This window comes from Tenrec ecaudatus, chromosome 13 (genome assembly GCF_050624435.1).
Source record: "Tenrec ecaudatus isolate mTenEca1 chromosome 13, mTenEca1.hap1, whole genome shotgun sequence".
Lineage (NCBI taxonomy): Eukaryota > Metazoa > Chordata > Mammalia > Afrosoricida > Tenrecidae > Tenrec > Tenrec ecaudatus.
Genome location: NC_134542.1, coordinates 68,045,529 through 68,055,482, shown reverse-complemented (window position 1 = coordinate 68,055,482; position 9,954 = coordinate 68,045,529).

The following is a 9,954-nucleotide window of genomic DNA, read 5'->3' as shown; positions in this document are numbered from 1 at the left end:
GCTGATGTGCTTGTTCCATGTGGGCTTTGTTGCTTTGGAGCGAGATGGCAGCTTGTTTATCTTCAAGCCTTTAAGACCCCAGATGCCATATCTTTTAATAGCCGGGCACCATCAGCTTTCTTCACCACATTTGCTTATGCACCCATTTTGTCTTCAGCTATTGTGTCGGGAAGGTGAGCATCACAGAATTCCGGATTATTAGATTATTAAATCCAGTGATACATATGGTAGCCAACTAAAAAGGAGGGGGGAAGACATGGGTGGCCAGGGAACAGGGCACAAACCTACCCAAGGAGAGCATGTTATTTATATCTCTACAGGGAAAGAGGGACTAGACGTCAACCCAGTGCTCCAAGATGTGAATGAATGCCCCTTTGGGCTTCTGAAGTGTTCAATCTTTACCGGAGTAGATACCCTCATCTTTCTCCCTAGGAGTGGTTGATGGGTCCCAACTATATAGTCCTTGATTTTAGGAGCTCAGAAAGGACCAAGGTTCTAACCAGGTGCTCTGGGGGAGAAAGATGGTAGCAGCCTGTTTCCATTAAGATGACAGCTTTGAAAACCCTATGGGGCTAATCTACTTTGTCCTATAAGGTGGCTATGAGTCAGAATCCATCTGATGGCAATGAGTCCCTTTATATGAGATAATATATAGATAAAATATTAGATCATATTTTGCATTTAATAAATTATGCTTTTTTAAGTACATAATTTAGGCCTCATGCAGTCAGACTGACTGTCCACAAACCACTCCCCCACCCTCGTTCTGAAATAATAAGCTCTCGCGGCACTAGTGCCATTGCACAAACGCACACAACACACCATCAGTCGTCTCCTACTCGCAGCCGCCCTGTGGATGGGTTTCTGAGGCTGTAATCTCCACGGAGCCTCATCTTTCTCCAACAGAGCAGCAGGTGGGTTTGAACCCCCAATCAGTTTTGTTATTAGTAGCCCCACATTTACCCCACAGAGTCGCCAATGCTCCTTCTGTTAGCTTTTTGAGGTGGTTTACCGTGGCTCTTGCTTCTCAACGCTGAAAGAATTCACACGGCAGAAGCACTCTTGTAAATCAAGTAAACTTTAGGAGAGAAAGGGAAGTTTCGGACGTATAGGATCCGATAGTCACAACGTCTCTGGAAAGCGGGCAGCGCGGCCTGGCCAGACCGTGAGAAAGTTGGCGACCGAGAATGGCCATTTCGGAGGAGCACAAAAACCACGTAGGAAATGGCCAGAAGTGGCATCCACATAACCAAAGGAGCCCCGGGGCCGAAAGGGCACGCAGAGATCCCACGCTCCCACCTGGAGAGTGACCAGAGGGCGGCCTGGCCTGAGTCTGTCCTATTGACACCCCCCCACCCCCCCACCCCCCGGCGTGTGAGGGCAGCAGCCGCCCTTCGTGGCTACGTTCAGGCGACGTGATGTCGCTGGTGCCTCGTGTGTGCCCAGGTGGACCTCCACCTGGGTCTAGGGGACCTTCGTCTGCGCATGCCCAGCTTTGCATGGTCCCCATAGGTGTCTAACGCGTGCCTGATTTCTTTGCCACCCCTTTCTGGTGGCAGGCCCAGCTAAGTTTCGCTTAGCGTAGGCATTCGGTGAAGACAACCCCTTTATCCCTTACCTTGCTACCTTTCATTTCCAAAGAAATGTGAACATGGCCAAGCAAATTGGGCATTTCTTTCCGACGGTCCCTGGAAAAACTTGGACCCCTGGTGGCGTGCTGGTTATAGTTGCGCAGTTCGAAACCACCGCTGGCTCTTTGGAGAACCCACGGGCACTTTACCCTGGCCAACAGTCACAGTCAGCTGATGGCAGTGAGTTTGATTTGGTCCATGGAAATCTTGGGGCGAGGGTGGGGGTGGGGGGGTGGGGAGTGGCCTTGGCAAGTTGAGTGTTTGTCCCTAACTCTTACTAGTCAACCCCTTTCCCCTGAGCCTTGCTGTGCTATGAGACAAGAAGAGAGAGAAGGAGATGAACAGTAACGAGAAAGAGAAGCAAGCAAGGTTAAGCTGAAAGTTCGCCAACCACCTGTCAGGTGGGAAACTCCCCCGATCCGCACTTGATGGAAGACGAATGGCATGAGTGTCTGATTCACAAAATTTCCAAGACGTTCCTATGAGATCTTTAAAAACAAAAGTGTTACTGCATTGATCTCCATCTTTAGTTTACTAGCAGAGCGCCTGCAAATTAACTACAGCGTTATCTTCCAGGCCTCATTACCTCCTCATTAATTAGCTAACATTTGTAAAGCGCTTTGAAGATGAAGAGTATCGTATAAATGCTAAGAATTATTAAATAATATGAGACGGAAATCATAAAATAGATACATTGTTAGCAATGATAAGTATTATAGCTTTTCTTATTATCTGCTCCCTGGGATTTGACATCCGGGGCTGAGCTATGTGCGGAAGGGCTGAGCGAGTTGCCTTGTCTATGTCAGCTATGAGCGGCAACATTTAAACTGGCTCCAAACTCAATACTGGCCCCAAACAAGTCCTCAAGCAGTCCCAAGGGAGTGCCCAGGAGGCCCCCACTTACACTCGCTACAGACAATTCCCGCTCTCCACTGTGGAGAAGAAAGGCGCATTTTTCGGAAGCAGTTCATAAACACTTCTGCATCGTTCAAAAAGCAGCGCACAGCATCCGATGCGTGGTAAGACCAGCCAAACCCTTTTGGTGTGAAACATATGAATCTACTTTCTCCGGCGCTCCTCTGCCTGGTGAGTAGCTCAGGAGGGTATGTTATGGAGTGTTGACTGTTGGCCACATTCTGCTTTCATCAGCGCCAGTGAAACTTTCTCGAAGCGGCCGTCCTACTGCCTGCCATCCAAAGGGACAGGACTGAAGCAAACCTGTCTTTGAAACCCGTTGGCACCCCGCCAGATACTGACCCACGAAGGGGAGGGGAAAAAGAACCACAAAAGATCTATTGGAAAATAGTCTTCAACGTGACTTTACCCTGCAAGTTTTCTGTCAGACAGGAAATAATAGATCAAATGCATTCAAAATATTCGCAAAATGTTTAATTGGGTAAAAAGCAAGTCAAACACCTCTCTTCATCGCCTCCCCCTTCCCCCCTCCCCCCCCACCCACCCCCACCTCATCCTTATGGTAAAGCCCCGCTTTAGTGATACCAAAGTTAATCCCAAGTCCTGTTCCAGGAAATTCATCCTTATTAAAGTAACATTAAGTGCTCCTTTTTTATTGATCGCCCTCCTTCAGCTTAATGATAGAAACTTACTGATGTTTTAATAATAACCTCACAAGCTTTCTCTCTTTTTACTTTGCCTTGGTACAAAAAGATGCAGTGGAAACTAACTTAGCATAAACATTTTGCAGATGTCTTTAAAGGCCGGGCGGAGGTGATAAAAAGACAGAGAGATTGAATTGAGCTGAGTGTTAACAAAGATGGCTGAAAAACTAAAAGATAAAAGAGAGGCTCCAGCAGGAACATCAAAGAATTGTTAATGACAAGAAATACCATTAGGGTTAGCATCTCCTTTGTTTCAACCCTTTCACACCTGCAGTTTGTGTCGAGCTCAGCCTTTGTTCCCAAATCGGAATTACCTCCATTAGCATTTATAGAAGGGGAAAAAATGGTTGCAAACAGTAGAAACGGACTTGGGGCTCCCCACCCCCCACCTTCACTGGGAAAGTCAGAAATTAGTTGGGCGCCCCTGGGTTTCCTTCTAGTTGGGGAAGCTGTAGGGGAGAAAGGTACTGGATTGCAAATGAGCGTGGTTGAAATGTAAAAAAGAGAGAGAGAGACAATGTTAGCAACCTGCAGAAGCGCACATAAGCGGCTCAGCCATTAGCTATAGCAAAATCAGAGCGTGAAATTCAGATTAGCCCTCCCCAGGCGGAGAGGAAGGGGGGACTGCAAGACTTGGCATGGCTAAAGGTGTAACCTGTTTTATTTGGCCCCTGAAAATTTTTAACAGATGGTGGGACCAGCTGTCTTTTTCAGCCATTTAATAAACTCTTCGGTGTTAACAGTTTGGAAAGTGGGGGTTTTTTCGTTTGAGGCCAGAGGATAAAATAAAGAAATCTGTCCCAAATTGTCTTTGCCAAGCCGTGAAGCCTGGAAACATTATGAAAAGTTAAAGGGGAAAGAGCCAGTCAACTCGATCATCATCCGTGTTGCTTTTTTTTTTTTAAAGGAAGATGCAAAGAGAGCGTATTTCTTGCTGCCAGAATGAATTTTGTGTTATTTTGGTCGCGGGGACTTTTGTTTGGGGCTTTCAGGAAGAGGTGCCTGGTTATGTTTAATGCTCATTGACAACTGAACAGCACTTTCAGGGAAACAAGCCACAGCATTTTTTTTTTTTAATAAAAAAAGAACCAACTAACTAAGGCTTCATTAGAAGTTAACACTCAGATAAGGTAAATACTTGGCCATAATGAATGAATGAAAATGAAGATGAATGAATGAAAGGGCAAATTCCTTCCAACTTAGAGAATCCAATCAAAAAGGGCATCGAATTCTCGCCATGCCATGTAACTGTCAGAGCCCAGCTCCATACTTCAGGGAACAGGAAAGATGTCCGGGCCATTTTCAGAACATGACTGAAGGGATTTTGATTCCATGACTGGAATGTTCTTGTGCAATGGCGCTTTCCCCTTCAACCAATTAAAAGGCAATTTTCTTGATTATGGGAGACATTTGTTGGAAAGCTTCTTTCTCAGTTCTCTGCTTGCTTTTAGGGCAACAGTACTTCATTCTACCAAGCTCTGTTCTGCCCAGAGGCACACTATCGATTTGAGTGTTTGTCCCAGATACATTGCAACAATAAAATATTTTTAAATTAAGAAAGACAAAACATACCTTTCAGAAAAGAAAAGGGAATAAAAAGTAGCCCGTCAGTGAGACATTGACACCATGGCTGCAACAATGGGCCCAAACATAACAATTGGGAGGGTGGCACCGGGCTGGGGCTTCAGTCTGTCACATAGGTCCACAGGGAGTTGGAACAACCTCAGTGGCACTTAACAGTCACAAAACACTTCCAGTTTTCCTTGTAACTAGCGAGTTTTATTTGTTTGACTTGCCTCCCTTCCAGACTGCTGTCCTGAAGCCTGGTTTCTAAACAGGTAATAAAAGGTACTCACAAGTCACCATCAAGTCACTACCAGCAACACTATAGGACTGAGTAGAACTGCCCCCATAGGTTTCCAAGAATGTCACTCTTTACTGGAGTAGAAAGCCTCATCTTTCTCCTTCTGAGTAGATAGCGGTCCCAAACTGTTGACCTTGCGGTTATGTAATTCACTATTCCATCAAGCAATAATTCTACCTGAAAATATTGTCAAGCTAGTGACTTAAAGTAAATAGCTTGGGAAAATTAAAGTATTTCTTTTGAAGGTACTTTCTCTAGTATGTAACACCAGGTTGCCATTCAGTGGGCACATTTTTACTGAGCCCCTACCACACACCAGGCACTGTATCAGAAGCTGGGCACAAGGGTAAACAAGCAGACAAGACCTCAATGCTCTTGGAGCTTAGATTAGGATAGCCTCATCACTCCTTCATATTTAAAGAACAGTCTAGAAATAATGACTTATGTAAAAAATATCTCAATGATGCAGGTAAGTTTGACAATTCATCATGGAGTTAAAGGACTGCCCTTCCACGTCAGCTCAAAGCCGCTAGTTAAGGAAGAGAGCCGGAAACCATCGAGAGTTCTTCCTAACAACCTTTAGCAAGAGGTCTGGCTTTTCCATGTGTAGCGTTTGTTTTCAGGCACTCGTTTTACACAAATATCACAAGCCCTCCACTAACCTGTGATCATCTAGAAATTACACACACTATCCTTGTACTTTAAAGGCTATTTTACTGTTATTGAACTGGACACTTTCAAGTGTGGAAAAAAATTAAGAAATGGAGCTGGACTTTATAAAAAGCACTAATGTTGAATCTGAAGCTAGATTTATCTAATGGCTGAATGGTGGGTGCTTTTGACTAATTCCAGCCCCTATCCAAAATTCTAATAGTTTTATTCCTACGGATCACCTATAGGTACCAAAGGCAATTTTAATATTGATATCAATTCAATCCAGTTTTCCAGAATGTAGAGATGACGTTCATTTTGAATAAAAGAGAGGGATCAGGAAAATCATGTAAGTATGTAGAAAAATTAAACTATTTCCAATTTAATTGTTATAACTCCAAAGGCATTGAAGATAGACAAAGTAGACATTTCTGCTTCATTGCTCAAATTCAACACCTATTTACTGCATATATGCCATGTGCCAGATACCATACAAGAGGAAGCATGATGGCAAACAGACACAAAGAACCAAGAACATACTGAAGTGAAAGAGAAGAAAGAAGAAATAAAGAAGGAAAGATGATATTCAAATATTTTATAAAAAATAACAGCATTGACTCTAACTCACCTCACTCACTCTCTCACTCTAACTCACCTCACTTACTCACTCACTCTAACTCACTCACTCTAACTCACTCACTCACTCTAACTCACCTCACTCACTCTCTCACCCACTCACTCATCACTCTCTCACTCACTCTAACTCACTCACTCACTCTAACTCACCTCACTCACTCTCTCACTCACTCATCACTCGCTCACTCACTCACTCACTCACTCACAAAAATAAATAAATAAAAATTTAAAAAAATAACAGCATTTTACTGGGACCAGAGCAGACAAAAAGAAATGTAGAGGGGAAAGATATTAAAGAAGCACATGTATATCTAAGTATTTCTTATGATAAAGATAAATTTTTAAATCAGTGGAGAAATTTTTCAATACATGGTGCAGGAAAATTACATTTTCTAGAAGGAATAAAGTTCATGTTGATAAAGAACTGTGAGAGTTTCAGATTGGGGGGCGGCTCTGATTTTGTACCCATACCTAAGCTAGTAAGCGGCAGCCATGGTGGCACAATGGTGAGAGCACTTGGCTGTGAATGAGGGGTCAGCGGTCCAAACCCACCAACCACCAAGCAGGAAAAAATGTGACTGTCAGATCCTATAAAGACCATGCCCTTGAAAATCCTACAGTTGCAGTTTTATTCTGTCCTAATGGATCGCTATGAGTTGGAGTTACCTCCTTGGCCACCGTAGGTGAGTACACAAGTTTTTGCTATAGTTTCACTGATGTTAGCAGAAGACTCCAGTCTCCTGGGTCAGAGGCAAAGCTTCGATACCAGTTACCACAGTATCAGGATTTCCACTCTTCTCCTTAGCACCAACACTTTCCTACGGAATCGTGCCAGAGGCATAGGTGGCACCTGCACCCGCGATGGGGCATATGGCAGAAGAAGGACTCAACTTTTAAGGAGCCTGGTTCGTTTGTAACGGGCAGTAACCCTGTGGAGCAGCTCTGCATTATAGCCCATACTCTGAGTCAGTGCAACAACGAACAGCAACTCTGCCCGACCTTTGCCCTCAATGAAGCAATGATCCTTATGATACCAGACAATGAAACCAGCCTTTCCTCTAGTGGGACACCTTCCAAAGCTGTTTACTCTGCAAATGTCCTTGAAAAAACGGCTTCTGACAAAGGCAGCCGATACCTCTGCTCACAAGGCCTGGAGAAGCACGAAAGATGCTGCACAATGGTCCTGGGAGGTGAGATTTCTGCTGGATTCTTGATTTCTGCTGTGTTCTTTATCTCTCATAACAGTGCTTCATTTTGAGAGAATTATAGCTCGATTAAAGAAAACTCCGTGGGGGATGGGAAAAGAAACTAGAGAGAAAATACATATGAATGCTTTTAAGCTCCAGGTAGTGAAGCCTTTTTAAACAAAATGTCAAAATTCAAGGTCAAGTTATATGAGCCCCCAATAAAATGATTAAAAAAACAAAATTCAAGGTCAAACGGATCATGCATTTGATTATATAAAAATTTAAAACCTCTATGTTGAGACTACAAAATTACATTTTTTAAGATCAACTTGTTTGTCACTAAAGACTCCAAGTTCATTTCCATGTTACTTTTCTTGCTTTTGCTATTTTTTTTAATGTCATGCAGACCACTTTAGGTTTCAGAGATAAGGAACCTAGAGGGATTTTTTTGGTTTTGTTTTTAAAGAAACATTTCATATATATATATATATATATATATATATATATATATATATATATATACACACGCACACACACAGCCCAACTCAAGAAGTGAAATAACAAACAATATCCTGTGGTTCTTTTTCTTCCCCCATCCTTCTTAGAAATTTAATTAAAATGAAAGTGTAAACCTGGAAATAGCATTTGTAGTATTGGAGATTGTATGAGGGGCTCTAGAGGAAGAACCAGTAAGATTTGCTTCAAGGAAATGACTCATGTAATGGTGGGGAGGCTGGCAAGTTCAAAGTCCATAAGGGCAGGTATGATAGGGTGGTAATACCTATGTTTGCTACCCAAGCAGTACAGGTCAGGCAACAGGAAGATTGAGGTGAGAGTTCTGCTAACATGTCTGTTGATCGTGTGGAGGCAGAAAGCGCCCTAGGGAAACCCACCTTTCAATGGATTTGCAGTCTGTCTAATGGCCACGTTCACATTCATTGTGGAATAGCACTGCATTTACATTACATTTCGGAAAATCATCTCCTTACTTAAGGCCAATAGGCAATGACTTCATTCATAACAACTAGTTTAGTGTTTAGCCTGGCCAAGTTGACACATAAAAAATGAAACATCACACACAGTAACCCTTACTACTTTTTCATTCAAAAAGTATGAATTGACTGCTATGGTAGACTATGAATACAGCAGAAATCAAGATGTACGATCTCACCTCCAAGGACCATATTGCCGAACTACTAAGCAAGAAAAACATCCCACTTTCTAAAAATGAAGAAAGTAGTCATGAGCAGGCAGATCACAGTCACTGGCATGTGTTGAGACTTCATCTCATGTACTTCGGACTTGTTACCAGGAAGGGCCCATCCCTGGTAGCATCTCTGTGAAAAGGAGGAAGACCAGCAATGAGAGGGACTGACACAGTCGCTGCAACAAGAGTTTCCAACGCAAGAACGTTTGTGAGGCTGGCCCAAGGTCTGGCCGAGTCCCGTGCGGTTCTGCATTGGGCTGCCACACGGTGAACTCAACTAACCCGACAAAGACGACAGCAGATGTGCCAAGGAGCGCTGATGGTGCGAATGTTCACATTCACTTACTAACTGAAGAGTTGAAGGTTCAAACTTACCTAACTCACCTAGCTTCCCTGGGAAAAAGACCTGGTGATGTGATTACATCACCCCTAGAGATTACAGCCTGGGAAACCTGATGGGGCGGTTCCACTCTGCCACTTGGGGGTCACTAATAGTCAAATTCAACTCCACCAGAGAGAGAGAGAGAGAGAGAGAGAGAGAGAGAGAGAGAGAGAGAGAGAGAGAGAGAGAGAGAGAGAGAGAGAGAATGAACGGGCAGGCTAGGAGGGTGAGAAAATAATCAGGTTTACATTTACTCGTATGTTTTCATACTGGACTTTCAATAAATGAGAAAAAAGAAAGCTTGTGCTAGTAGGTTAGTGTGATCGTTTCCCAATGAAGGTGGATGAGTGAGGGCAGATCTGCCTGGAACCCGAAACCTTGTGGAGTTATATTATCAAAGGGACAGGCTTTCTTCTTGACAAGCTCAAGACCTCAATTCAGTCTATCCTTCGAGGGGTCTTCGGCCTATGGAGGACTGATATATATATAACTCATATATCTAACAGTTGTTTGCAGATCTTAAAGTCCAGAGCCTTCCCATAATGCCTCTTCTTGCAGCCTCACCTATGAGTCAGGAGTTGTAGGAGGGCAGCAACCCAGAGGGCTGGACTCCTCCCCTGCAGGCTCTCAGCCCCACCCACCCTGAGTCCTCTCTATGAGTTAAGCAAACAAATCTCTCTCCAAGCTTTTTAGACCAGTGGTTCTCAACCTGTGGGTCCCGACCCCTTTGAGGAGGGTTGGGGGGTTTGAACAAAGCAATATATCTTTTGATCTCTT